Genomic DNA, 21,763 nt, shown 5'->3' with positions numbered 1-21,763 from the left:
TAGATGAAATAGGTGGTGTAACAATATCGTGGTCTGTATTTCAATATTAACTTTGTAGTATATCACCTGTGAATCTATGAACTGCCTAATACTAATTAATGTGTATACATAAGAAATAGGAATTGACTTCAAAGCAACAATGTATATTATCTATTCTTCATCCAAGAAAGGCATCCAAGAGGTTATTATAGCCTGCCAGAGATCTATACAATAATTCTATGTCCTGATCTTTTTGTCTCACATTGGCTTAAATGTTGTCAGAAGTTCAAGCTGGAAGACTGAGATCTCCAGGTACCCTGGACTATCCCCCGCAAATTCTTATGGAAAGAATTGAACAAATTCTATTCATGGACTGTTGATTGGGCCATAATCTATGGAACTGATTCTGGAAGAACTTTCTACAGATCAATTGCTCAACTATGAAACTGACTTAGGAAAGTTACTCATAGCTGTATGTATAACGGTCTTTAACCACATCTTCATTTAACTAATAAGAATTGTCAGTAAGTGTTGTATTTAGGTTAAAATCTGAAATAGTCACAGACCTGGTGAGTGATGTGTGCAATCTCTTGGGACTGGTAGAGCTTTATCTGTGGTGAAAAAGTTTTGAAGTGATCCTCACCACGTTCGACTTGGCTGCCTGGGTAGTAGCCCAGAGCTGAATTGCTTAAGGGAGATTGCATTTTGGGGCTTATTGGTAACTAGTAAGGAAGTAGAGAAGCTGTTTTGTTACCGGTGAGGCAAAACTGAAAAGGACCACCAGTTTTGGGGAATACCTGTCTCATTCTTTGCAGTTCGCCCTGATGAAGCATTCTCAGTAAGGCCTCTCCAGTCACTACAGTCTCTTATACACACACTTTCCCCGCCCTCCCAATATGAATAGGTATCATATGCATGGTATTAATCTAATAAATATGAGCTGGGTAATCATGCTAAATTGTACTATGCCTATTCTTGCTTGCTTTTGCAAAAGGAAAGGGTTCTCACACTTCATTGCATCCCTCTTCTGACAACAAAAACTACATTACCCACGGGATGGGGAGAGCATGAGCTCACCTGAGCCCCACTGCCCCAGGTGTGGGGGGCCTGTAACCTGAGCCCCACCATCAAAGGTTGAAGCGACTGGACTTTGGCTAGGGGCCCCAGCAAGTCTAACACCAGCCCAAGCAAGCCCATGAAAACAGTGCTGCGACCCACTCTGGGGTTCCCAGCCATAGTCTGAGAATTGCTGTGTCACGCTGTCTCTTTCCCAATGCCCCAGGACAAACAGGCTGGCTGCGTCTAGACCGGCAAGTTTTTCCGCAAAAGCAGCCACTTTTGCGGAAAAACTTGCCAGCTGTCTACGCTGGCCGCTTGAATTTGCGCAAGAACACTGACGATCTAATGTAAGATTGTCAGTGTTCTTGCGCAAATACTATGCTGCTCCCGTTCAGGAAAAAGCCCTCTTGAGCAAATGTATTTGTGCAAGAGGGCCAGTGTAGACAGCTAAAAACTGTTTTGCGCAAAAAAGCCCTGATGGCGAAAATGGCGATCGGGGCTTTCTTGAGCAAAACCGCGTCTAGATTGGCACAGATGCTTTTCCGCAAAAAGTGCTTTTTTGCAAAAGCATCTGTGCCAATCTAGATGCTCTTTTCCGCAAAAGCTTTTAACGGAAAAACTTTTCCGTTAAAAGCATTTGCGGAAAATCATGCCAGTCTAGACGCAGCCGCTATGTCTACACGGGTGCTCTCTTGCGCAAGAAAGCTCTGATGGCCATTTTAACCATAGGGCTTTCTTGCACGAGAAATTCATGCTGCCTGTCTACACTGGCCTCTTGTGCAAGAACAGTTGCACAAAAGGGCTTATTCCTGAGATGGGGGAAGGGGCTAAAGGGCTTGAGTCAGCCTGTGGCATACGTGCTAGGTGTGAGCTCTAAGACTGGCCAAACCTGCCCCTTTTCTCCTGGCTATGTCTACACTGGGGCTGCATCTACATTGGCGCGATCTCGCGCAAAAGCAGCCGCTCTTGCGCAAAAACTTGCTGCCTGTCTACACTGGCCACGTGTTCTTGCGCAAGTCAACTGACGTTCTAATGTATGAAATCAGTGCTTCTTGCGCCCGAACTCTGACGCTCCCACTCAGGAAGAAGCCCTCTTGCGCAACTGTTCTTGCGCAAGAGGCCAGTGTAGACAAGCAACATGAATTTCTTGCGCAAGAAAGCCCTATGGTTAAAATGGCCATCAGAGCTTTCTTGGCAAGAGAGCATCTACACTGGCATGGATGCTCTTGCACAAAAGCACATCTCTTGCACAGAGGCACATGCCAGTGTAGATGCTCTCTTCTGAAAGAGTTTTTGCATAAGAACTCTTCCGCAAAAGAGTTCTTGCGCAAGGTCATGTCAGTGCAGACATAGCCACAGAGTGTGGCACTGGGCTTTGACAAATACAAAAACTGCCCAAAGTTAGATTGCTACGTACCATAGGAGCCGAACAAGGAAACTGTCAGAAATGTGAATGCTTTGCAGTAGGGACTGTCTTCATGCCCCTTGACATTTTGAATTGAATATTCAAAACAAAAGATGGGAAAATACAGGGAGGCACCAAAGGCAACACTGGAGAATTAAATGTGTGACATGAACAACCTGGTAACCATGTAAACAGTAATGCTATTGAAGATGGCTTGTTGAGAGGGATATTTGGGCCCCCGCCGTCTGTAGAAGGGGAATGGACCATGCCACGAGAATCTGCTTCCTGGGAAGGATTTGTGTGGTATTAACACCTTCTCTCCTCTACTGCGCTGCTCTCTCTTTAGACAATAAAGCTGTGTGAACTTGTTTTTTTGACTCTCAGTGTTGACATGCGGATATAGTCAGTCAGCAGGCTATGCTGGGAATCAATAAGGTATCAGTGACGGTTTAACTAATGGATTCTGGCAGCCCAAATAGTTAGCCAATGTTAGCATATGGGTTATGTACTGGGACACTGAGCCAGTGACGATTAAACTACCATACTAAAGTGATCCAGATCAGCCTTTAAGAAAATATTAGAGACGTAATGAAAGTGTAAAGATGACCATTTCCTGTAGATAACGATCAAATTATTCAGTCCACTTGTAAGTGGACTGAATAATTTGAAATGCAAACCATACGGTCAGGAAATAAAAAGTAAACACTAATTGTATTTGTGCTTACCTATATGTTAGGAGTTCAACAGTGTGATCTGATCAGCACACAGATGCTAGGAGTCAGTAGGCAGGTAAGGTCATACAGGGGTAGGCAGGTAAGGTCATACAGGGGTCAGCATATGAGCCTTTTATCTCTAAAAAAACATGCAGATGTTATCATGAGCTTTTGTGGGCGCAACCCACTTCTTCAGATGACTGGAATATTAGAACTCTGGTTCCAAGAATAAATAAGGGAAGGGAGGGGGAGGAGAGAGAAAAAAAGGGAGAAGGAAAAAGAAAAACGAGAGAGAGTGAGTAAAGGAAGATGTCTGTTGGGATCTGTGCGAGTTTCTTTGTGCGGTTGACGGATTTCCACTCCACATGGCCGAATGCAGCGTCTTGCATGTTTAAAAGCTTCAGAGGGGTAGCTGAATTAGTCCGTAACTGGAAAAACTTAAAAAACAATGAATATTCTAGTAGCACCTTAAAGACCAACAAAACATGTAGATGGTATCATGAGCGCAACCCACTTCTTCAGACCGGACTTCTAATATTCCGATTATCTGAAGAAGCGGGTTGCGCCCACGTAAGCTCATGATACCATCTACATGTTTTGTTAGTCTCTAAGGTGCTACTAGAATATTCATTGTTTCTGAAGTTTTTCCTGTTACAGACTCGCTCGGCTACCCCTCTGAACCTTTTATCTCTGGAATCCTGTGCTCAAATTCTGCAGATCCAGGGCTGGTCTTTAAATACAAACAACAGGAACAATTTCTTGGCTCTCCAGGCTCAGCTAGTCACAGTTTAAGGTTCCCCTATGGCAGATGGGGTGAAAAAGCTACACCAAGCTAGCTACAACTTCTCTCCTCTGGCAAGGAACAGATTAGAAATAGATCATGCAAGCATATGGCCTAACTCCAAAGAGTTGTGCTGCCATCCCACTTAAGACAATGAGAGTTACAAGCGCTCGGCAATTCTCGGGATTCAGTCTCAAAATTGCCAATATGGGTCCCTGAAAATAGTAAGGCTGTCCCTGCCCTCTGCCATGTAAAATCGTGATAAACCCGTAAGGAGGCTAATTACCACACAGTGCAAGTCAGGGTGGGATTTAGCAGCTGGGACCTGAGCTGTGCTTCTCTCTGTCAGTTTCCACTTCAGGTCATAAGTTCTTTGGGTCTGGAACCCACCTCCTCAACTGACCGCACTAAACACATGGCTGTGGTTCTGCTCACGAAATACTGTTTATTTATTTGTGCAACAATCTCATGGATGTCGCAGCTAGGGATGTAATAGAGTAGTCGATTAACTGATAAGCAAAAACAAAAGCTTATCGGTTAATGCTGTCAACTACACACATTTAAATGCAGAGCCGCCCAGCTCTTATTACATTGAAACTGCAGAGCCGTGGAGGGGTAGCTCCTGGACCTAAAGTGAGCTTTAACTTCTCTTACCCACTAATCATGTAATTGATAAAAAGTCTATTGACTACACGAATTAGCAAATTACCTGCTTCTTAACATCCCTAGTCGCAGCTGTATTCAAAGAATGACACTTCTATAGCTCAGCCTTCATGAGCGATGGAGCAATAGCCTCATAAACAATGGGGCAATAGTTAGTTTGGGACACAAAGGCATTACCTAAACTTGCTACGGTACATAGGATATAGGGAGCCACCAATGTTCCCTCTAATTTTTTCTGTCCATGTGTAAACTAATTTTGTTATATGCACTGAGGCATGTGCACATGCGCACCACCAACAGAAACACATGCTGCTGGTTGTGTGCGCTCTACTCATCAGATGGGTGGCCTTTGAATCTCTCCTGGGTAGCTGCCCAAGTACAGGGAACACCGGTAGCCATGTTCCACAGTGAAAGAGAGGCTGTGTCCATGCTACAGCTAGTAACTACACTCAGCAGTGAAAGATTCTGGTGGGTGGGGAGGGGATAACAGGAACATCAAGCGGCTAAAAATAGCAGTATAGAACTGGAAGGCTCTTTTATAGCATGTAGATCATATACCCAAAGGTGGGCGTGTCTCTGCCCACCTAAGCTATTCACATCCATGCTAGCTTCACATCACTGCGCCTGTAGGCCTATCCTTAGAGAGGAGCAACTCACAACAATACATTCACATACATTCATAACATGACAATACATGCACAGAAGAGAGAACAACTAATCTAGTCTATCCTAGCCACCCTGGTGAATGCAGGATTGTTCTCCCCTGTCTATTCTATTCATGGCTTTGTCCAGTCCAGAAATCTCCACACTGACCAAAGCCTGTAGAAACTTAAAAAACAACGAATAGTCTAGCAGCATCTTAAAGACTAACAAAACATGTAGATGGAATCATGAGCGTTTGTGGGCACAACCCACGTCTTCCGATGAATGGAGCATTAAAAGTCCAGTTCCAAAAATAAATAAGGGATCGAGGGGGGGAGGCAGAGAAGGGGAAAAATAGTGAATTAGAGTATTCAAGTTATAAGAAGCTGACAGAGAAGGTGCAGAGGTGAGGGAAAGCGCAGAGCAGCCCTTTCCTACTCAGGCACAGAGGCCAAAGATGACAGAGCCCTTCATATTAAAGATCAGGGCAGCTCGCAGTCTGGATTTTAAGCAAATGCCCCCAGTGACTGGGAAGGAAGGATACATATGTACATCTGTGGGGAGGGGGGGGGGGGGAGAGCCTTTCTCTGAGCTCCTGGGTGGTGGGACTGGCCTGCAGAACTGGAAGTGTCACAGCCTTTGCATGAGCCTCTGGTTTTCAGATGCTGGGGGCCCAGCCCCAAAACTCATGAGTGAAACACAGACACACACACCCCTCCTTGCGCAAGACGTTTGAGCACAAACACTCACAAGCAGTTTTGGGGAGCTGGGCCCTTTGGAAACCCACTGCACAAGTGTTCTCACCTCTGGGGGGGTGGCAAAACAAAAACCCCAGGGAGCTCCTCACCCCATACCCCGGCTCCTCTCCCCCAAACCTCCCCAGTTTTTTGCCTCCCAATACTGCCCCACTTGCTTCTCCTCCTGTCTGCCCCACCTCTCCCCATCTCCCCCCCACCCTATTCCAGCCCACCCCTCCCCCTGCCTTCCCCGGCCACCCCCACCCTATTCCAGCCCCCCCCTCCCCCTGCCTTCCCCGGTCCCCCCCTCCACCCTATTCCAGCCCCCCCTCTCCCCCTGCCTTCCCCGCCCCCCCCACCCTATTCCAGCCCCCCCTCTCCCCTGCCTTCCCCGGCCCCCCCATTCCAGCCCCCCCTCTCCCTCTGCCTTCCCCGCCCCCCCCTCCACCCTATTCCAGCCCCCCCTCTCCTGCTGCCTTCCCCGGCCCCCCCCCCTCCACCCTATTCCAGCCCCCCCTCTTCCCCTGCCTTCCCCGGCCCCCCCCTCCACCCTATTTCAGCCCCCTCTCCCCCTGCCTTCCCCGGCCCCCCCCACCCTATTCCAGCCCCCCCTCTTCCCCTGCCTTCCCCGGCCCCCCCACCCCATTCCAGCCCCCCCTCTTCCCCTGCCTTCCCCGGCCCCCACCCCATTCCAGCCCCCCCTCTCCCGCTGCCTTCCCCGGCCCCCCCTATTCCAGCCCCCCCTCTCCCCCTGCCTTCCCCGGCCCCCCCCACCCTATTCCAGCCCCCCCTCTTCCCCTGCCTTCCCCGGCCCCCCCCACCCCATTCCAGCCCCCCCTCTCCCGCTGCCTTCCCCGGCCCCCCCTCCACCCTATTCCAGCCCCCCCTCTTCCCCTGCCTTCCCCGGCCCCCCCACCCTATTCCAGCCCCCCCTCTCCCCTGCCTTCCCCGGCCCCCCCCACCCTATTCCAGCCCCCCCTCCCCCTGCCTTCCCCGGCCCCCCCCCCACCCTATTCCAGCCCCCCCTCTTCCCCTGCCTTCCCCGGCCCCCCCCTCCACCCTATTCCAGCCCCCCCTCTTCCCCTGCCTTCCCCGGCCCCCCCCTCCACCCTATTCCAGCCCCCCCTCTCCCGCTGCCTTCCCCGGCCCCCCCCTCCACCCTATTCCAGCCCCCCCTCTCCCCTGCCTTCCCCGGCCCCCCCCCCACCCTATTCCAGCCCCCCCTCTTCCCCTGCCTTCCCCGGCCCCCCCACCCTATTCCAGCCCCCCCTCTTCCCCTGCCTTCCCCGGCCCCCCCCACCCTATTCCAGCCCCCCCTCTTCCCCTGCCTTCCCCGGCCCCCCCCTCCACCCTATTCCAGCCCCCCCTCTCCCGCTGCCTTCCCCGGCCCCCCCCTCCACCCTATTCCAGCCCCCCCTCTTCCCCTGCCTTCCCCGGCCCCCCCCTCCACCCTATTCCAGCCCCCCCTCTTCCCCTGCCTTCCCCCGGCCCCCGCCGCTCCCCTCCCGCAGGCTCCCGGCCCCGGGCTGCGCTGAGCCTCGGCCGCGCTCACCTGCCGGCGCTTCCCCTTCCGGCCGCTGCTGCTTCGCCCGCCCCTCGCTCAGTCCCCGCCCGGCCCGGCCGCGCCGCTTCGCTGCTGCCCGGCTGCCCGCAGCCCACGCCGGGCCTGCCCCCCACTGGCCCAGCCCTGCCCCCACTGCCCCCCACTGCCCCCCACGGGCCTAGCCCTGCCCCCACTGCCCCCTGGCCCTGCCCCCACTGCCCCCCACTGCCCCCTGGCCCTGCCCCCACTGCCCCCCACTGGCCCACTGGCCCAGCCCTGCCCCCACTGCCCCCCACTACCCCCTGGCCCTGCCCCCACTGCCCCCCACTGGCCCCACTGGCCCAGCCCTGCCCCCACTGCCCCCTGGCCCTGCCCCCCGGCCTTCAGCCCACTGCCCCCCACTGGCCCAGCCCTGCCCCCACTGCCCCCCACTGCCCCCTGGCCCTGCCCCCACTGCCCCCTGGCCCTGCCCCCACTGGCCCCCACTGGCCCAGCCCTGCCCCCACTGCCCCCCACTGCCCCCTGGCCCTGCCCCCACTGCCCCCCACTGGCCCAGCCCTGCCCCCACTGCCCCCCACTGCCCCCTGGCCCTGCCCCCACTGCCCCCCACTGCCCCCTGGCCCTGCCCCCACTGGCCTAGCCCTGCCCCCACTGCCCCCCACTGGCCTAGCCCTGCCCCCACTGCCCCCTGGCCCTGCCCCCACTGCCCCCCACTGCCCCCTGGCCCTGCCCCCACTGCCCCCCACTGGCCCCACTGGCCCAGCCCTGCCCCCACTGCCCCCCACTGCCCCCCACGGGCCTAGCCCTGCCCCCACTGCCCCCCACTGGCCTAGCCCTGCCCCCACTGCCCCCTGGCCCTGCCCCCACTGCTCCCCACTGCCCCCTGGCCCTGCCCCCACTGCCCCCCACTGGCCCACTGGCCCAGCCCTGCCCCCACTGCCCCCCACTGCCCCCTGGCCCTGCCCCCACTGCCCCCCACTGGCCCCACTGGCCCAGCCCTGCCCCCACTGCCCCCTGGCCCTGCCCCCACTGCCCCCTGGCCCTGCCCCCGGCCTTCAGCCCACTGCCCCCCACTGGCCCAGCCCTGCCCCACTGCCCCCCACTGCCCCCTGGCCCTGCCCCCACTGCCCCCTGGCCCTGCCCCCACTGGCCCCCACTGGCCCAGCCCTGCCCCCACTGCCCCCCACTGCCCCCTGGCCCTGCCCCCACTGCCCCCCACTGCCCCCTGGCCCTGCCCCCACTGGCCTAGCCCTGCCCCCACTGCCCCCCACTGGCCTAGCCCTGCCCCCACTGCCCCCTGGCCCTGCCCCCACTGCCCCCCACTGCCCCCTGGCCCTGCCCCCACTGCCCCCCACTGGCCCCACTGGCCCAGCCCTGCCCCCACTGCCCCCCACTGCCCCCCACGGGCCTAGCCCTGCCCCCACTGCCCCCCACTGGCCTAGCCCTGCCCCCACTGCCCCCTGGCCCTGCCCCCACTGCCCCCACTGCCCCCCACTGGCCCCACTGGCCCAGCCCTGCCCCCACTGCCCCCCACTGCCCCCTGGCCCTGCCCCCACTGCCCCCCACTGGCCCCACTGGCCCAGCCCTGCCCCCACTGCCCCCCACTGCCCCCTGGCCCTGCCCCCACTGCCCCCCACTACCCCCTGGCCCTGCCCCCACTGCCCCCCACTGCCCCCTGGCCCTGCCCCCACTGCCCCCCACTGGCCCAGCCCTGCCCCCCACTGCCCTCTGGCCCTGCCCCCCGGCCTTCAGCCCACTGCCCCCCACTGGCCCAGCCCTGCCCCCACTGCCCCCTGGCCCTGCCCCCACTGCCCCCTGGCCCTGCCCCCACTGGCCCCCACTGGCCCAGCCCTGCCCCCACTGCCCCCCACTGCCCCCTGGCCCTGCCCCCACTGCCCCCCACTGGCCCAGCCCTGCCCCCACTGCCCCCCACTGCCCCCCACTGCCCCCTGGCCCTGCCCCCCGGCCTTCAGCCCACTGCCCCCCACTGGCCCAGCCCTGCCCCCACTGCCCCCCACTGGCCCCACTGGCCCAGCCCTGCCCCCACTGCCCCCTGGCCCTGCCCCCACTGCCCCCCACTGGCCCAGCCCTGCCCCCACTGCCCCCCACTGCCCCCTGGCCCTGCCCCCCGGCCTTCAGCCCACTGCCCCCCACTGGCCCAGCCCTGCCCCCACTGCCCCCTGGCCCTGCCCCCACTGCCCCCCACTGGCCCCCACTGGCCCAGCCCTGCCCCCACTGCCCCCCGGCCCTGCCCCCACTGCCCCCCACTGGCCCAGCCCTGCCCCCACTGCCCCCCACTGCCCCCTGGCCCTGCCCCCCGGCCTTCAGCCCACTGCCCCCCACTGGCCCAGCCCTGCCCCCACTGCCCCCCACTGCCCCCTGGCCCTGCCCCCACTGGCCTAGCCCTGCCCCCACTGCCCCCCACTGGCGTAGCCCTGCCCCCACTGCCCCCTGACCCTGCCCCCACTGCCCCCCACTGCCCCCTGGCCCTGCCCCCACTGCCCCCCACTGGCCCCACTGGCCCAGCCCTGCCCCCACTGCCCCCCACTGCCCCCCACGGGCCTAGCCCTGCCCCCACTGCCCCCCACTGGCCTAGCCCTGCCCCCACTGCCCCCTGGCCCTGCCCCCACTGCCCCCCACTGCCCCCTGGCCCTGCCCCCACTGCCCCCCACTGGCCCACTGGCCCAGCCCTGCCCCCACTGCCCCCCACTGCCCCCTGGCCCTGCCCCCACTGCCCCCCACTGGCCCCACTGGCCCAGCCCTGCCCCCACTGCCCCCTGGCCCTGCCCCCACTGCCCCCTGGCCCTGCCCCCCGGCCTTCAGCCCACTGCCCCCCACTGGCCCAGCCCTGCCCCCACTGCCCCCCACTGCCCCCTGGCCCTGCCCCCACTGCCCCCTGGCCCTGCCCCCACTGGCCCCCACTGGCCCAGCCCTGCCCCCACTGCCCCCCACTGCCCCCTGGCCCTGCCCCCACTGCCCCCCACTGGCCCAGCCCTGCCCCCACTGCCCCCCACTGCCCCCTGGCCCTGCCCCCACTGCCCCCCACTGCCCCCTGGCCCTGCCCCCACTGGCCTAGCCCTGCCCCCACTGCCCCCCACTGGCCTAGCCCTGCCCCCACTGCCCCCTGGCCCTGCCCCCACTGCCCCCCACTGCCCCCTGGCCCTGCCCCCACTGCCCCCCACTGGCCCCACTGGCCCAGCCCTGCCCCCACTGCCCCCCACTGCCCCCCACGGGCCTAGCCCTGCCCCCACTGCCCCCCACTGGCCTAGCCCTGCCCCCACTGCCCCCTGGCCCTGCCCCCACTGCCCCCCACTGCCCCCTGGCCCTGCCCCCACTGCCCCCCACTGGCCCACTGGCCCAGCCCTGCCCCCACTGCCCCCCACTGCCCCCTGGCCCTGCCCCCACTGCCCCCCACTGGCCCCACTGGCCCAGCCCTGCCCCCACTGCCCCCTGGCCCTGCCCCCACTGCCCCCTGGCCCTGCCCCCGGCCTTCAGCCCACTGCCCCCCACTGGCCCAGCCCTGCCCCCACTGCCCCCCACTGCCCCCTGGCCCTGCCCCCACTGCCCCCTGGCCCTGCCCCCACTGGCCCCCACTGGCCCAGCCCTGCCCCCACTGCCCCCCACTGCCCCCTGGCCCTGCCCCCACTGCCCCCCACTGCCCCCTGGCCCTGCCCCCACTGGCCTAGCCCTGCCCCCACTGCCCCCCACTGGCCTAGCCCTGCCCCCACTGCCCCCTGGCCCTGCCCCCACTGCCCCCCACTGCCCCCTGGCCCTGCCCCCACTGCCCCCCACTGGCCCCACTGGCCCAGCCCTGCCCCCACTGCCCCCCACTGCCCCCCACGGGCCTAGCCCTGCCCCCACTGCCCCCCACTGGCCTAGCCCTGCCCCCACTGCCCCCTGGCCCTGCCCCCACTGCCCCCCACTGCCCCCTGGCCCTGCCCCCACTGCCCCCCACTGGCCCCACTGGCCCAGCCCTGCCCCCACTGCCCCCCACTGCCCCCTGGCCCTGCCCCCACTGCCCCCCACTGGCCCCACTGGCCCAGCCCTGCCCCCACTGCCCCCTGGCCCTGCCCCCACTGCCCCCCACTACCCCCTGGCCCTGCCCCCACTGCCCCCCACTGCCCCCTGGCCCTGCCCCCACTGCCCCCCACTGGCCCAGCCCTGCCCCCCACTGCCCCCTGGCCCTGCCCCCCGGCCTTCAGCCCACTGCCCCCCACTGGCCCAGCCCTGCCCCCACTGCCCCCTGGCCCTGCCCCCACTGCCCCCTGGCCCTGCCCCCACTGGCCCCCACTGGCCCAGCCCTGCCCCCACTGCCCCCCACTGCCCCCTGGCCCTGCCCCCACTGCCCCCCACTGGCCCAGCCCTGCCCCCACTGCCCCCCACTGCCCCCCACTGCCCCCTGGCCCTGCCCCCCGGCCTTCAGCCCACTGCCCCCCACTGGCCCAGCCCTGCCCCCACTGCCCCCCACTGGCCCCACTGGCCCAGCCCTGCCCCCACTGCCCCCTGGCCCTGCCCCCACTGCCCCCCACTGGCCCAGCCCTGCCCCCACTGCCCCCCACTGCCCCCTGGCCCTGCCCCCCGGCCTTCAGCCCACTGCCCCCCACTGGCCCAGCCCTGCCCCCACTGCCCCCTGGCCCTGCCCCCACTGCCCCCCACTGGCCCCCACTGGCCCAGCCCTGCCCCCACTGCCCCCCGGCCCTGCCCCCACTGCCCCCCACTGGCCCAGCCCTGCCCCCACTGCCCCCCACTGCCCCCTGGCCCTGCCCCCCGGCCTTCAGCCCACTGCCCCCCACTGGCCCAGCCCTGCCCCCACTGCCCCCCACTGCCCCCTGGCCCTGCCCCCACTGGCCTAGCCCTGCCCCCACTGCCCCCCACTGGCCTAGCCCTGCCCCCACTGCCCCCTGGCCCTGCCCCCACTGCCCCCCACTGCCCCCTGGCCCTGCCCCCACTGCCCCCCACTGGCCCCACTGGCCCAGCCCTGCCCCCACTGCCCCCCACTGCCCCCCACGGGCCTAGCCCTGCCCCCACTGCCCCCCACTGGCCTAGCCCTGCCCCCACTGCCCCCTGGCCCCTGCCCCCACTGCCCCCCACTGCCCCCTGGCCCTGCCCCCACTGCCCCCCACTGGCCCACTGGCCCAGCCCTGCCCCCACTGCCCCCCACTGCCCCCTGGCCCTGCCCCCACTGCCCCCCACTGGCCCCACTGGCCCAGCCCTGCCCCCACTGCCCCCTGGCCCTGCCCCCACTGCCCCCTGGCCCTGCCCCCCGGCCTTCAGCCCACTGCCCCCCACTGGCCCAGCCCTGCCCCCACTGCCCCCCACTGCCCCCTGGCCCTGCCCCCACTGCCCCCTGGCCCTGCCCCCACTGGCCCCCACTGGCCCAGCCCTGCCCCCACTGCCCCCCACTGCCCCCTGGCCCTGCCCCCACTGCCCCCCACTGGCCCAGCCCTGCCCCCACTGCCCCCCACTGCCCCCTGGCCCTGCCCCCACTGCCCCCCACTGCCCCCTGGCCCTGCCCCCACTGGCCTAGCCCTGCCCCCACTGCCCCCCACTGGCCTAGCCCTGCCCCCACTGCCCCCTGGCCCTGCCCCCACTGCCCCCCACTGCCCCCTGGCCCTGCCCCCACTGCCCCCCACTGGCCCCACTGGCCCAGCCCTGCCCCCACTGCCCCCCACTGCCCCCCACGGGCCTAGCCCTGCCCCCACTGCCCCCCACTGGCCTAGCCCTGCCCCCACTGCCCCCTGGCCCTGCCCCCCACTGCCCCCTGGCCCTGCCCCCACTGCCCCCCACTGGCCCCACTGGCCCAGCCCTGCCCCCACTGCCCCCTGGCCCTGCCCCCACTGCCCCCCACTGGCCCCACTGGCCCAGCCCTGCCCCCACTGCCCCCCACTGCCCCCTGGCCCTGCCCCCACTGCCCCCCACTGCCCCCTGGCCCTGCCCCCACTGCCCCCCACTGGCCCAGCCCTGCCCCCCACTGCCCCCTGGCCCTGCCCCCCGGCCTTCAGCCCACTGCCCCCCACTGGCCCAGCCCTGCCCCCACTGCCCCCCACTGCCCCCTGGCCCTGCCCCCACTGCCCCCTGGCCCTGCCCCCACTGGCCCCCACTGGCCCAGCCCTGCCCCCACTGCCCCCCACTGCCCCCTGGCCCTGCCCCCACTGCCCCCCACTGGCCCAGCCCTGCCCCCACTGCCCCCCACTGCCCCCCACTGCCCCCTGGCCCTGCCCCCCGGCCTTCAGCCCACTGCCCCCCACTGGCCCAGCCCTGCCCCCACTGCCCCCTGGCCCTGCCCCCACTGCCCCCCACTGGCCCAGCCCTGCCCCCACTGCCCCCCACTGCCCCCTGGCCCTGCCCCCCGGCCTTCAGCCCACTGCCCCCCACTGGCCCAGCCCTGCCCCCACTGCCCCCTGGCCCTGCCCCCACTGCCCCCCACTGGCCCCCACTGGCCCAGCCCTGCCCCCACTGCCCCCCACTGCCCCCTGGCCCTGCCCCCACTGCCCCCCACTGGCCCAGCCCTGCCCCCACTGCCCCCCACTGCCCCCTGGCCCTGCCCCCCGGCCTTCAGCCCACTGCCCCCACTGGCCCAGCCCTGCCCCCACTGCCCCCCACTGCCCCCTGGCCCTGCCCCCACTGCCCCCCACTGGCCCCCACTGGCCCAGCCCTGCCCCCACTGCCCCCCACTGCCCCCTGGCCCTGCCCCCACTGCCCCCCACTGGCCCAGCCCTGCCCCCACTGCCCCCCACTGCCCCCTGGTCCTGCCCCCCGGCCTTCAGCCCACTGCCCCCCACTGGCCCAGCCCTGCCCCCACTGCCCCCCACTGCCCCCTGGCCCTGCCCCCACTGCCCCCCACTGGCCCCACTGGCCCAGCCCTGCCCCCACTGCCCCCCACTGCCCCCTGGCCCTGCCCCCACTGCCCCCCACTGGCCCAGCCCTGCCCCCACTGCCCCCCACTGCCCCCTGGCCCTGCCCCCCGGCCTTCAGCCCACTGCCCCCCACTGGCCCAGCCCTGCCCCCACTGCCCCCCACTGCCCCCTGGCCCTGCCCCCACTGCCCCCCACTGCCCCCTGGCCCTGCCCCCCCGGCCTTCAGCCCACTGCCCCCCACTGGCCCAGCCCTGCCCCCACTGCCCCCCACTGCCCCCTGGCCCTGCCCCCACTGCCCCCCACTGGCCCAGCCCTGCCCCCACTGCCCCCCACTGCCCCCTGGCCCTGCCCCCACTGGCCCAGCCCTGCCCCCACTGCCCCCCACTGCCCCCTGGCCCTGCCCCCACTGCCCCCCACTGGCCCAGCCCTGCCCCCACTGCCCCCCACTGCCCCCTGGCCCTGCCCCCCGGCCTTCAGCCCACTGCCCCCCACTGGCCCAGCCCTGCCCCCACTGCCCCCTGGCCTTCAGCCCACTGCCCCCCACTGGCCCCCGGCCTTCAGCCCACTGCCCCCCACTGGCCCAGCCCTGCCCCCCCTGCCCCAGCCCTGCCCCCACTGCCCCCTGGCCTTCAGCCCACTGCCCCCCACTGGCCCAGCCCTGCCCCCTGCCCCAGCCCTGCCCCCACTGCCCCCTGGCCTTCAGCCCACTGCCCCCCACTGGCCCAGCCCTGCCCCCCCTGCCCCAGCCCTGCCCCCACTGCCCCCTGGCCTTCAGCCCACTGCCCCCACTGGCCCAGCCCTGCCCCCCCTGCCCCAGCCCTGCCCCCACTGCCTCCTGGCCTTCAGCCCACTGACCCCCACTGGCCCAGCCCTGCCCCCACTGCCCCCTGGCCTTCAGCCCACTGCCCCCCACTGGCCCAGCCCTGCCCCCCCTGCCCCAGCCCTGCCCCCACTGCCTCCTGGCCTTCAGCCCACTGCCACCCACTGCCCCCTGGCCTTCAGCCCACTGCCCTCCACTGGCCTAGCCCTGCCCCCACTGCCCCCCACTGGCCCAGCCCTGGCCCTGCCCCCCACTGGCCCAGCCCTGCCCCTGGCCCTGCCCCCCACTGGCCCAGCCCTGCCCCCACTGCCCCCCACTGGCCCAGCCCTGCCCCCACTGCCCCCTGGCCTTCAGCCCCCTGCCCCCCACTGCCCCCACTGGCCCAGCCCTGCCCCCCAGTACCCCCCACTGGCCTAGCCCTGCCCCCCACTGCCCCCTGGCCTTCAGCCCACGGCCCCCACATTCTGTCTGGCCCCCACTGCCGTGGACCTGCCCCCCCTCAGCCCACTGCCCCACGCTGGGCCTGTCCCACCAATTGCCCCTGCCCCTCAGCCCACTGCCCCTGCCCCTCAGCCCACTGCCCCATACTGGGCCTGCCCCCCTTCCACTGCCCCTGCCCCTCAGCTCACTGCCCCATGCTGGGCCTGCCCCCCTTCCACTGCCCCTGCCCCTCAGCCCACTGCCCCATGCTGGGCCTTCCCCCCTTCCACTGACCCTGCCCCTCAGCCCACTGCCCCACACTGGGTCTGTCCCACCAATTGCCCCTGCCCCTCAGCCCACTGCCCCATGCTGGGCCTGCCCCCCCCAATTGCCCCTGCCCTTCAGCCCACTGCCCCATGCTGGGCCTGCCCCCCCCTTCCACTGCCCCTGAGCCCACTGCCCCACATTGGGCCTGCCCCCCCCCATTGCCCCTGCCCTTCAGCCCACTGCCCCCCTCTGGGCCTGCCCCCCCCCACTCCCTCTGGCCTTCAGCCCCTGCCCCCCACTGTCCTGAGCCTGCCCCCCACTGCCCCTACTCTCCACTGTTCCTGCCCCTCAGCTCACTGCCCCATGCTGTGCCTGCCCCCCTTCCACTGCCCCTGCCCCACAGCCCACTGCCCCATGCTGGGCCTGCCCCCCTTCCACTGACCCTGCCCCTCAGCCCACTGCCCCACACTGGGTCTGTCCCACCAATTGCCCCTGCCCCTCAGCCCACTGCCCCATGCTGGGCCTGCCCCCCCCAATTGCCCCTGCCCTTCAGCCCACTGCCCCATGCTGGGCCTTTCCCCCCCAATTGCCCCTGCCCTTCAGCCCACTGCCCCATGCTGGGCCTGCCCCCCCCCCAATTGCCCCTGCCCTTCAGCCCACTGTCCCCCTCTGGGCCTGCCCCCCCACTCTCTCTGGCCTTCAGCCCCTGCCCCCCACTGTCCTGAGCCTGCCCCCCACTGCCCCTACTCCCCACTGTTCCTGCCCCTCAGCCCTCTGCCCCATCTGGGCCTGCCCCCCACTGCCCTGGGCCTGCCTGACGCTGGGCCTGCCACCACTCCCCATTGCCCCTTGCTGCCCCATCCCATGCTGGGCCTATGTGGCTTTGAGGCATTGCCCCACCCTGTCCTGGGCACATACCCACTGCTGATGTAGCTGTGGCCCTGCCTACCTACTGAGGCCGCTCTGGCCAGTGTCTCATCTGCCTACCGGGGCCACTCCGGCCTGCCCGCTGGGACTGCTCCACCGGGGCCAGAGTTCTGCCTGCCTGTTGGGGCTAATCCAGTGTGGCTGGAGTCATGCCTGTCTGTTATGCAGGGTCTGCTTGCCTGCCAGGGCTGCATAAGTCAGCTGTGGACAGGGTCAGTTGTCCCAGTGTCTAATCCACCACTGCTTTCATCACAGTTATGCTGCTATGAAGGTGCCTTATGCAAGATCAGTATAGCTTATTCCTAGAAGGAAATACACAGACATATCTGTGGTCGAATACATGTACAGCTCTCATAATCCTTCAGAATAGACTGGACATAAGGCACAGTGTGAAACACTTCCCCCACCCCCTTCCCTGCAATCCATCACATGATAATACCTAGCTCTTAATGGGGCTTTTCTTCCAAAAGAGGTGGATATTCTCTCCATTTTACAGGTGGGAAAATTGAGGCATAGAGATGGTCACCCAGCAGGACAGTTGAAGAGCTAGGAATTGAGCCCATGCTTCCTGAGTCCTGTGGTTCATCCATTAGGCTTCACTGCTTCATGGAGAGCTACTGTACATAGGTACCTAACAAGTTGTTAGTAAAAGGCCTGATGAAGAATAAAAACCATCCATTTTATGCTAATAAAAATATTATCCAAGAGGATATAAAATCTATTTTTAGTGCAACACCTGTGAATACAATGGGGGTGGATTTTCAGTTAGTGATTACCTTCAGGTAATGGTTGCTTGGTGGTAGTTATGTGTAATGAGGTCATATTTGCAAAACTATACTGGATCTTGTAATAGTCAGGATTCATGATTCAGTGGGGTGGTGTCCTGACAGGGCTCTTGCTCCATCACAGATGATAACCTTTCAGCTGCATGAGTGTGTGCTTGATTCTGTGTGTTGTGTTGATTTGTGCAAGTCGTCAATACAGCAGACGCCAGAAGAGCCCCCAAAGACCACAAAGATAAGGATCAAAGGTGTCCTGTCAGGTTTATTGTCAAAGGAAGTACAGTTATAACCAAACCACTATGCATATATACCCTCTGACAATGGATATGACTCAGTCAGTGATGTGGGAATTCATCACTGTGTGATAGGTCAGACAAATACAACCCCTCAAAGACACAACTTTATATATAGATACAAACAAGTTACACATCACTCCTGGGCTATGTCTACACTGGCCACCAGTATTTGCGCAAGAACACTGACTTTGTACTGTACAAAATCAGTGCTTCTTGTGCAAATACTCCGACGCTCCCGCTCAGGGATAAGCCCTCTTGCGCAAGTGGGTCAGTGTAGACAGCCATGTTAATTTCTTGCACAAGAAAGCCTGATGGCTAAAATGGCCATAGGAGCTTTCTTGCGCAAGAGAGCGTCTACGCTGGCACGGATGCTTTTGCGCAAAAGATGTTTTTTGCGCAAAAGCATCCGTGCCAGTGTAGATGCTTTTTTACGCAAATACTTTTAAGGGAAAAACTTTTCCATTAAAAGTATTTGTGCAAAATCATGCCTGTCTAGATGCAGCCCAATTGTTTAGCTCTGCAAGATAATTAACTGTTAACTGCTGCTATGTAAATACAGCTCATGCCAGGAGGGGGAAGGAATCCGAGGTGTGGCTATGTGAATCCCATTTAGCCAGGGCTGATGGAGGATCAGCGTTGGAATGGAATGTGGTGTATTGTAAATAATTTGGGGCTGTTGTGGGATCAAAAATCATGTTACCCCTAAATGTGGGAACTGTAAAACACGACACCAGTGCTTGCAGGAGGGACACCATCATTGAAAGAGGTCTCCAAGGAACAAGCCTCTCCCCTTCCAGAGTTGAGTGAACTGAGCTTGGGGTGGGGTGGGCCGGGCCGGGCCGGGCCGGGCCGGGCCGGGCCAGGCCTAGCCTAGCCTAGCCTAGAGTCAGACTGTGGTACACCTGCTAGGTGTGAGCTGTAAGACTGGGTCAACCTGCCCCTTTCCTTCTGGCTATGTCTACACTGGGGCTGCGTCTATACTGGCGCGATCTAGCGCAAAAGCGGCCTCTCTTGCGCAAAAATATGCTGCCTGTCTACACTGGCCGAGAGTACTTGCGCAAGAACACTGACATTCTAATGTATAAAATCAGTGCTTCTTGCGCAAATACTCTGACGCTCCCGCTCAGGGATAAGCCCTTTTGCGGAACTGTTCTTGCGCAAGAAAGCCCGATGGCTAAAATGGCCATCGGAGCTTTCTTGCGCAAGAGAGCGTCTACACTGGCACGGATGCTTTTGCGCAAAAGCACATCTCTTGCGCAAAAGCACATGTCAGTGTAGATGCTCTCTTGCGCAAATACTTTAACACAAAAACTTTTGCATTAAAAGTATTTGCGCAAAATCATGCCAGTGTAGACTGTGACGTAGTAGGGGGTACCTTGCTGATTGCTATGCTGGGCAGTGGGTTGTGAGTGACCTCCACTGGCTGCTGGCTGCAGCACAGCCCAGCAGGGCAGGGGATGAGTCATTATGCAAGGCGGCTTCGAACCTGTCTGACCAGTTATCTCCCAGGGAGTGGAACAATGGGAAGAAGGAGAGTGGAGCCCTGGCTGGGGGCAGGGCTGGAAGTGAGTTAGTTGGGTTTCTGGCTGGTATCATGGAGGAAGCAGCCTAGGCAACGGGCTGGGATTTAGGGGCCTAGGCTCCCCCATCTCAAGGGGGGGCTGAGGCATCCTAGGTCTGCCCTGTAACCAGATTACATATGTGCTGTGCTGTATCCTGGAGAAGCAATAAACTCTCTCTATTCTACTGGCTGGTGGAGTCTGTCTGTGCCATTACGGGGGTGCAGGAGACGGGAAAACCCCGACACACCGTCACACTAATACTTTAACGCAAAAACTTTTGCGTTAAAAGTATTTGTGCAAAATCATGCCAGTGTAGACGTAGCCCAAAAGTATAAAATTAGTGCTTTTTATGCCAGATCTCTGATGCTCCCGCTCAGGAAGAAGCCCTTTTGTGCAATAGCTCTTCTAGAAGGCTGTGTCTACACTGATGCGATCTTGCACAAAAGCAGCCGCTTTCGCGCCAAAACATGCTGCCTGTCTACACTAGCCGCATGTTCTTGCGCAAGAACACTGACATTCTAAAGTATGAAATCAGTGCTTCTTGCACAAGAACTATGATGCTCCTGCTCAGGAATAAGCCCTTTTGCGCAATTGTTCTTGCGCAAGAGGCCAGTGTAGACAGGCAACATGAATTTCTTGCGCAAGAAAGCCCTGTGGTTAAAATGGCCATTGGAGCTTTCTTGGCAAGAGAGCGTCTACACTGGCATGGATGCTCTTGGGCAAAAGCACATCTCTTGCGCAAAAGCACATGCCAGTGTAGACCCTCTCTTCTGGAAAGAGTTTTTGCACAAGAACTCTTCCGCAAAAGAGTTCTTGCGCAAGAAGCTGCCAGTGTAGACATAGCCTGGCAGCTTCTTGCGCAAGAACTCTTTTGCGGAAGAGTTCTTGTGCAAAAACTCTTGCACAAGAGAGCGTCTACACTGGCATGTGCTTTTGCGCAAGAGCATCCATGGCAGTGTAGACGCTCTCTTGCGCAAGAAAGATCTGATGGCCATTTGAACCATAGGGCTTTCTTGCACAAGGAATTCATGTGGCCTGTCTACACTGGCCTCTTCTGGAAGAGCTCTTGCGCAAGAGGGCTTCTTCCAGAGAGGGAGCGTCAGAGTTCTCGCGCAAGAAGCCCTGATTTTCTACAGTACAATGTCAGTTTACTTGCACAAGAACACGTGGCCAGTGTAGACAGGTGGCATATTTTTGTGCAAGAGCGGCCATTTTCATGCAAGTATGCGCCAGTGTAGACACAGCCCTTTGTTTTAAGGACAGACTTAAAGCAGACTCCATGACGACTCTTTTTGCTAATCCAATGGAAGCTGGAATCCTTTGCCAGTCGAGGTGGTGGCTAAAGAGTTGAAATCACTAAGAGCTGAAATCACTGGTTTGGCTGGGAGCCAGACCCATTGCAGCCAGTGAAGCAGTGGGCGGCTAGTAGGACCTGAAGCGGCCAGCGGAGTGGCTGGTGGAAACGACTGGCAGGCGGCCGGTAGGAACAGCGGCAGGCGACCAGCGGAGCGTCCGGTGGAGTGGAACGAGACAGCTGGTGGAGCGGCTCGCGTTAAAGACTGCAGCAGAACCCTACGGAGAGGTGGGGCCGTTAGCTTCGGACCATGTAAGATGCCACTATCTATCTCCTTGCCCCCATTTCCACCCAGGTTGGGAGGTAAAACCCTGCAGGTGACCTTTTGGACTCTACGTGGCACCGACCAGGGACAGAGACTTTTGGGGTGTCAGACTTTGGGACTTCGGGTGATTCTTGGCTGGAGTGGGGCTTAGCTCACGTTTGGGCTGTGAACTCTGTTTGTGGTATTTTTCCAAGTTAATGCCGTATGACTTCTCTCTCTCTTTCATTAAATGTTTCTTTCCTACACTCAGACTCTATGCTTGCGAGTGGGGAAGCATTGTCTCTCAGAGGTGCCCAGGGGTGTGTGAATTTCCCAGGTTACTGAGTGGGGGCTCGAGCTGGTTCTGTGTGAGATGGACCCCTAGATATTGAACCCGGCCCCGGTTGTTGCCGGGTCTACCTGGCAGAAGGGTTACACATGCATCACCCTGCACCTCATGGTTCAATTAGAATATCTCTATCCGTTATGCTGTCATTTTAGCCCATTTCCTGAACCTGAGTTGGTATCTGTCGGGAGTGTGTGGGTACAAAGATCCTTTTTAAGGAGGTGTTGTTACCATCCTTCCTGAATGTGCTTTCAACTTATGTCTAGTACCAATTACTGTTTTACATCTTGTACCTAGTGCCAATTACTGTTCTACACCTGTGCTTATTACTAATTAGTTTTTTACACTCTTGGCCTTGTTGTTGCC

The 21,763-nt window shown here is 62.2% G+C and overlaps 1 protein-coding gene across 6 annotated transcripts in view; it reads right to left on the bottom strand.

Annotated features, from left to right (window-relative positions):
- Nucleotides 1–7,653, bottom strand: part of PGAP2 (post-GPI attachment to proteins 2) — a 61,027-nt gene extending 53,374 nt beyond the window's left edge. For 2 of the 6 annotated variants that reach the window (XR_016348581.1, XM_089775819.1), the window contains exons 1-2: nucleotides 5,993–6,148; nucleotides 3,169–3,295 (exon numbers count right to left, since the gene is read on the bottom strand). The gene's annotated coding sequence lies outside the window, so the exon portion shown is untranslated. Of the gene's footprint in view, nucleotides 1–3,168; nucleotides 3,296–5,992; nucleotides 6,149–7,531 lie in introns of those variants that run through there. The other 4 variants (XM_006137099.5, XM_075919684.2, XM_089775817.1 and 1 more) reach the window with 3 other exon arrangements.
- Between the last annotated feature and the right edge of the window lie 14,110 nt (nucleotides 7,654–21,763).

This window comes from Pelodiscus sinensis, chromosome 1 (genome assembly GCF_052426305.1).
Source record: "Pelodiscus sinensis isolate ZL-2025 chromosome 1, ASM5242630v1, whole genome shotgun sequence".
In the NCBI taxonomy this organism is placed as follows: domain Eukaryota; kingdom Metazoa; phylum Chordata; order Testudines; family Trionychidae; genus Pelodiscus; species Pelodiscus sinensis.
This window is presented reverse-complemented; position numbering and strand designations above follow the sequence as displayed.